The sequence below is a fragment of the Microcebus murinus genome, chromosome 1 (genome assembly GCF_040939455.1).
Source record: "Microcebus murinus isolate Inina chromosome 1, M.murinus_Inina_mat1.0, whole genome shotgun sequence".
Lineage (NCBI taxonomy): Eukaryota > Metazoa > Chordata > Mammalia > Primates > Cheirogaleidae > Microcebus > Microcebus murinus.
The window spans coordinates 151,726,187-151,733,828 of NC_134104.1; the positions used below are offsets into that span (position 1 = coordinate 151,726,187).

At 48.7% G+C, this 7,642-nt stretch overlaps 1 pseudogene; it reads right to left on the minus strand.

Annotated features, from left to right (window-relative positions):
- Window positions 1-594: 594 nt before the first annotated feature.
- On the minus strand, window positions 595-3,752 carry LOC105874497 (C-1-tetrahydrofolate synthase, cytoplasmic pseudogene; annotated as a pseudogene).
- Window positions 3,753-7,642: the final 3,890 nt, after the last annotated feature.

Genomic DNA, 7,642 nt, shown 5'->3' on the forward strand with positions numbered 1-7,642 from the left:
GGGGAAACCACTGTGAACACGACACACAGGAAAATCACCCTCGCGGATCCGCTACTCCATGGCAGAGAGAAAAGATAAGTACAAAGGGACTAAACAGGGCAAGGGGTGCTGTGGAGGTCGAGTCTCGTTGACCTTGCAGAGCACCAATTCGAGTGACACGTCCCCCCACTCCTCCATGCAGGCGGAAGGAGCTGCATGAGGAAAGGTCGGACGTGTTCAGGGAACAGAGGCGACCTGAGCAGCCTGGCCGAGTGGCAGCTCTTCACGGGAGCCCCTTCGGCTGCACGTGAGGGCTGCAGGCTGAGCACGTCACCCCGGGGCCCTGGCCCGTGCCGTACCCTGTGTAGGAACGCCCTTCCCTCCTCCTTCTGAGAGCAAGAAAGCAAAACTAGAAGCTGCTCTCTGGTGAACGCCCCCTGCACCTGTGGGCGGAAAGACCCCGTCAGTCCCTCTTGAGAGTGTCGTCACCCGCTGAGCTCCAGTCACACTGCATAGCAGCTAGTCTGGTAGGAAAGACGGTGTTTTTTGTTTTTTAGCAAAATTATTTCCTTTTATTCTGTGGATCTTCACTAAAGTAAATAGAAATGTGCATGATCCATGTTAATTTATACATGATGATGAGAATTAAGGCTTCTGGAGAAACTCCCGCTATATATTTCAGAAGATCTTCAGGGAAGGGGCTGACTTGTCTTGACTAACTCCCAGTGGGCCTGAAGAGATACTGGCCAGACTTTCAAAGTAGCTCCTTGAAGATAGATTGATCTGTTTAGAACAGTCCACTCACCTGTTCAGCTTCAGGTTCCAAGTCAATATCATAAAAGCAGGGCCAGGTAGGGAGTCCAGGCATTGTGCTCATCGTTCCTACTAAGGGGTACAGAAAACCAGCCCCAACGCTGGCGCGGATGTCGCGAATAGGCAGAACGGAGCCTGTGGGCACGCCTTTTTGCTCTGGGTTGTGAGACAAGGACGTGTGTCTTGGCTATGCAGATGGGTAGGTTCCCAAAGCCCTGCTTCGTGTAGACTTCGGCTTTGTGCTGAGCTTCAGGGAGCAATTCAATGTCATCTGCCCCGTAGATCTTCTGCGCAATGATCCTGATTTTATCCTCAACTGGGAGCTGGAGGTCATAAAGGAGTCGGAAGTTGCTGGGTGCCTGTGCGGCTCTCTGGACTGCCTGCCCCCTTCTGCCCAGTGAGTGCACTTCACAGCATCAAAAGCTCCATGCTCTCGGGCAAGGCGGGTGACAAGGTCCAGCTCAGCCTCTGTATCCATCTTGAACGCATTCACAGCCACTACAACTGGAACTCCAAACATTCTGGCATTTTCAATTTGTTTCTTCGAGTTACTTTTCAACCAGCTCCAGATTCTCCTCTATGCAAGCCTTGGGAAGAGGCAATCCAGCCGGGACCGTGGGGACGCCCCCGTGCATTTTAAGAGCCCTGACAGTAGCAACGAGCACCACCACATGAGGGCGGAGGCCAGAGTACCTGCATTTGATGCTTAAAAACTTTTCCATTCCAATGTCTGCTCCGAATTCTGCTTCGGTCACTACAGACTCTTCTGGGCCGACAAGCTTGAGTGCGACCCGGTCTGCAATGATAGACAAATTGCCATGTGAGATGTTGGCGAAGGGGCCGGCGTGGACGAACACCGGAGTGCCCTCTAACGTCTGCATGAGGTTAGGCTTGATCGCGTCCTTCATAAGCACTGTCAACGCGCCACTCACCCCCAGGTCTTCGGCACTGATGGGCTCCCCTTTCTTCTGGAGGCCACCACCATTTTGCCCAGTCTCTCTCTCATGTCTTCCAGAGAACTGGTGAGGGCCAGGACAGCCATGATTTCACTGGCCACTGAGATATCAAACTGGGTCGTCCGTGTGTGCCCTTTCTCCATTGGAGCCTGTCCAATTGTGATCTTCCGCAGGAATATATCATTGGTATCCAACACTCTTTGCCAAGTTATGGTTTCTGGACCAATATCCAATCTTGCAAATCTGTGTATCTCTTCATCTGTCAGTGTGGTAGGGTCAGTCTTTTCCATGCCTAGTCTCCTTAACCTTCGGGTTTGGATATCAGAGAACTTTCTCACTCCATTTACTGAGGGCACCAAACGATTAAAGAGAGCCTTGTCTGTCTGGGTCAGTTCATGGAATATCCGGGCATCAATGGCCGCGGCAAGCAGGTTATTAGCTGCAGTGATGGCATGGATGTCACCAGTGAGGTGGAGATTAAACTCTTCCCTAGGAATGACCTGGGAGTAGCCACCTCCTGCAGCACCACCTTTTATTCCAAAGGTGGGGGCCCTGGGAAGGCTGTCGCACACACGCAAAGACGTTCTGGAAAAGATGGGCACCCAGGGCTTGCACCAGCCCGACTGTGGTTGTACTTTTCCCTTCTCCCAGGGGCACTGGAGTTATTGCAGTCACCACCACGTATTTCCCGTCAGGCTGGTGTTTCAGGCGTTCCAGTGCTGACAGCAGGACTTTGGCCTTTGTCTCACCATACTATTCCACCTCTTCAGAGAACAGGCCAATTTCTCGAGCCAGTGTACTAATGGGCTTTGGTTTGCAAGATCGTGATATAGCAATGTCACTTGGAACAGGTGTCTTCAGGTTAAGGTTGTTATACTGAATACTCCACTTTCCTTGCCTGTATTTCTCCAGGAAACGCCTTGCACTCTCTACCATGCTCTGCATCAGCATTGCCACTGTCATGGGCCCAACGCCACCAGGAACAGGAGTGATGAAGCCCGCCCACTCTTTGGCCTCGTTGTATGCCACATCACCCACAATCCTTCTCGCATTTGATTTTGTATCATCTGGGACATAATTGATCCCACAGTCGATGACTATTGCCCCAGGTTTGATCCACTCTCCTTTCACCATTTCAGGCTGACCAGTTGCAACCATCAGGATGTCACCTTTGTTTACCTCCTCGCCCAGATTGTCAGTCTTGGAGTGGCAGGTGGTCACTGTGGCATTGTTCCACAGAATCAAGTCATGCATTGGGGCTCCTACTATTTTACTGCGCCCAACCACCACGGCGTGCTTTCCTGCGATCTGCACCCCTGTCTCTTTGATGAGTTCCAAGCATCCTTTAGGAGTACAAGGAATGAAACAGTCATTTAGATCACCTCTAGCGAGTTTCCCAGCACTGATACTAGTCGATCCATCCACATCCTTTTCGGGTGTGATAGCACTGATCACTGCTTCAGTGTTAATAACATTTTCTGAATCTAAAGGTAGCTGCAGTATGAATCCATGTACAGTAGAGTCTTCATTCAAAGATCTAATGTACTTTAACGCCTCAGATTCTGTGGCTGTTCTTGGTAATTTAACGTGAATGGCTTTGATCCCAACCTCTTCAGCAGCCTTCAACTTCACATTTATATAAAGATTGGAATCATCTCTGTCGCCAACCTGTAAAATTGCCAGGCCTGGTGTGAAACCAGGTACTTGCTCCTTCATCTGAGTGACTTCATTCTTCAGTCTCTCCCTTATTTGCTCATAGGCCTCCTCCCTATTTTTGCTCAAAAATCCTCCTCAGGATTTTTGCTGGTGCCATGATCACAGTTGCTGGCTGCCAGATCTGGACTCTGCCACGCTCTAGTTGCAATACCGGAAAGACGGTGTTTTAACGTCCCAAGCAGACACTCAGTGTCTGGCGCCCAGTAGGTGTTGAATAAATAAGATGGATGTTTGTTGAGTGACTGGGGGATGGGCGGGCCGCGGACAGCCAGAGAGGGGTGATTCCCGGCGCAGCGTCTCCCTCTGCCCTCGCCAGGGCTCCTCCTGAGGCCGTCTGCCCCCGCGCTGGACCTGCCTTTCCCTCCCCCGGCCCGAGCCCGCCGCGCACGGGAGGAGCAGGAGCGAGCCCGCGGGCCGGCGTGGCGCCCCGTGTCCGCGGTGGTGGCAGCCCGCCCCGCCGCAGGGCGCCGCGCTACCTCAGGGCCTGTCTGGTTCTGCCTTCCCTCCAACCCCAGCCGGCTCCCCTCCCGCCTCCCGCCGACGGCCCGCTCCCTAGCACGCGGAGGAAGCAGAAGCCGTGGGGACAATTCCACAGGCTGCCGTGGGGACAATTCCACAGGCTCCCGTGGGGACAATTCCACAGGCCCCCGTCCCGTCGCCCCATCCCCCAGGCCTGTGCCTCGGTCCCGCCCCCGCTCTGAGGGTCCCGCGGCTGAGGGCGGCTCTTTGCCTTCGACCCCGCATTCCCTGTCGCTCAGCAGCCTCGGCAAGCAGGGGGTGGGGTGGGAGCAAGGGACCCAGCGGGGCTCACGGGGTCGGGGGGGACAAGCCGGAGCCCCTGCTCTGCTGGGTGCACACGAGGGAAGTTCTGACAGCGTTTTCTGTCTTAAGTTAGGAAGGCGGCGGCCCAACAAAGCGGGAGTTGGCAGGAGAGAATGACCCGGTTGGGTGGAGGCACAGGGGTTCACGGAGGGAATTCGAATGTGTCTGCAATGTTTATTTCCTGAAAATTAAACAATCTGAATACAGCAAAATGGTAACACTCATTGAATCTAGGAATGGGTTATGTAATTCTCTAAATTGTTGTGTGTTTAAAATATTTTTTAAAGAATGGAAAAATGGAGAAAGTACTGCTGATATGTATTCATAAAGGAATCACACATTCTCTTTCGAGTGTATTCTCTCTCTCTCTCTCTCTCTCTCTCTCTCTCTCTCTCTCTCTCACACACACACACACACACACAGTTTTCTACATAGGCTAATTGCCCATCCCTGTCTCCTTTTCCTCCCAACACTAAAATATTTTTTTCTGTGTATAGAATTTATATAATCATAGTAGTCTTCATGCTTCTTAAAAATTCAATGAGTTTTCTTATCAATTTAATTATTTCAACACATTGTTCAAGTTAATTAACTTTCATGGACTTGATTTATGGTAAAAAAAAAGGTTTTTAGGCTCAAAAAAAGATTTTTAGAAGTCAACAATATAAAAATTAATGTTTGTTATTGAAATTCTAGTTGTAAAAATGTTTATCTATAATTTCCAATCACCCTAACAGCCACTACCTAGACATAAACTCTTTAAATATTTGGTGTATTTCCTTTTGATTGCTTTTTTAAAGCACAGGTGAAAAATAGGTGATTTATACAAATTTGTATTCTTTTTTTCCCCTTAACATTGCATTACTAGTGTTTTATAATACCATTGAAAACTCTTTCTAAGTATAATTTCATCCATCCTTAAGATTCATTTTAACAGTGTATCATGCATTGCTTAGATAACACCTACTCACAAACCTTTGCAACGTTCTGTTCTTTCACTGTTACTCTACTGCATAGATAAACATCTTTGTGGATGAGTCTTTGACCCCAATTATGTTTACATTCTTAGGGAAGTTTCCTAGAATTGAAACTGCCCTGAGTTATTGGGTGAAAGGGCATACAAGAACTTCAGTTTCTTGATACTAATTCCCAATTTGCCTTCTAGAAAAGATGTAACAGTAAGGTGGCCACCAGAGTGTCTGTGCTCCAGTCTTGTTGGCAAGGATTTAGGAAACCTAGTTCATTGGTTTAATTTGCTTTTCTTTAATTATTAGTAAACTTGAACATTTTTTCCAACTGTACTGTGCATTTGGATGTTGACTTTGGCCTCTTTGCAGTCTTTGCCTACATTATATCAGCAGTCTCCATGTTAGTCCTATCTACAAATATAGCCCTTTATCTACTAAGTAGATATCCCTTTGTTTATTATATATTTGGAAAGCATTTTGCCCTAGTTTACCATTTGCTTCTTAATTTCACTTATGATGTTTTGGTTCATGGACAGTAGTTTTTGTAGCTGTATCTATTGACCATTTCCTTTGAATTGAAATGAGCCAAACAACAACAGTCAATGTAAACAAAAAATATATAAACCAAAAACTTAAATTTGAAAGTATAAGACAGCCAAAAAAGCCAAGGGAAAACAGGTGACCATTTAATTCTTTGATTCATCTGATGGAATGTACTTTGGTAAAGAACAGCAGATGGAGGCTCTCAATCGACTTTTTTTCTCAAATAGCTAATCAGTGTCCTAGCACCATTTGTTGGATAATCTTCTCATTCCCACACTGATTTGTAGCGCTGTCCTTATCATGGGTTATATTTCCGTGGGTGCTAGTGTTGCCATTTGACAATCGTGAGTACCCCGCTCTTAGAATCCTCTTTTTCTGTGGTTTCTGAGATTTTGCTGTCTGCTGGTTCTCCTCCTATCTCTCTGAATAAAGCTTTTCCACCTCCATTGCTCTCACCATCTCCAAAGCTGGCCACCTAAGCACCAATGCCCACCATGGCTCTTGCTGGGCCTCAGCTGTCCTTCATCCACACCATTCACCGTGCCGGGATCTTCCTTCCAGCTGCGTGTCAACTGCCACCCTCTTGCTGGTGTCTTGGTGTCCAGCCCACGCCTCTCGGCTTAGTTTCAGACCAACCGTCTTCCGAGTGCCTGTGTATGAAAACGTCTCAAAATCAGTCTTTTCAAAATTGGACATCACCTATTTCACCAAAACCTCTCTGGCTGGTTTACAGGCTCAGAACTTGGGTTGAGTTTCCCCACTCACGTGTGTATGTGTGTGTGTGTGTGGGGGGGGCTGTATTATAAGAATGCACAGTAGCCATCATAGTAACTAGCACCTCATGGGGACCAGGGAAGACCAGAGCCCAGCCGAGTCCCCAAGGCCTGCAAGGCCTTGCACCTCAACAGCAAGAACCCGCCTCTTCACCCCAGCATTCTGCCATCAACAGGACCCGGCCTCTCCCTGAGTCTGCTCTGGTCTCTGGGCATGACTGGCTGTCACCTTCCCTGTCCTCTCACATCTCTAGTCTCCACAAGGACTCCACTTGTAACCTGAGTGGTCTGTATGACCCTTTATGGCCCCCATCCCACCCCTTGGCTTCTTTCACCTTCAGCTTCCACGAACTGTGTCATCTTCTCCATTCCTCATTTCAAATTCTCAAGCACGGGAATCTGACCAGCCTTGACCCTTCCAGTCCAGACCACACCAGGCTGACAATACTGACACTGCCGTAGATCTACACTGGAACTGAAGAATTAAGTACATGGATGGAGCCAGGCTTCTCACCTTTGGGATGGGACTTCACAAACAAGCCAGAGCGGGCAGAGGCTTCACTTTTCCTCCAATGGCCTTGTTTTTTCCTCACCTATTGCCTTTGGCTTCCCTATGAACTACTTCTTAAATAGCATCTGTCTTGCAGCTCTCTCAGCTGTAATCCACTCTCATGGTTCTGGAACCCTGTTGGTGTGGTGATAAGGTGTTGAGAAGGGAACACATTCTATAATCTTCTCACTAAATCTGTCTTTTAGTGAGTCCAGAGTGCAAGTGTGTGCTGGAGTTGGAGAAACACTCCTACCCCCAGGTAAAGTAAGGCTCTGGTGATGACTTTTCCCCTCCCCATGCCAGAGCCACAAGGAGATCTTTCTTGGCTCCTCACCATGAGAACCTGGTGAGGTCCCTAGAGGTAGAACCCACAGAAGTGTGTCCCCCAAAACTGCAGCCCCAGGAGTTTCTCACTCTCATGTTTGCCCACACTCAGCCTCCAGCACTTCATTAAAATCACCATGTAAGTGTTCCCATCATTTGACAGCTCCAGTGCCTTTTGCTCCAGGTGAGAAGATTTTC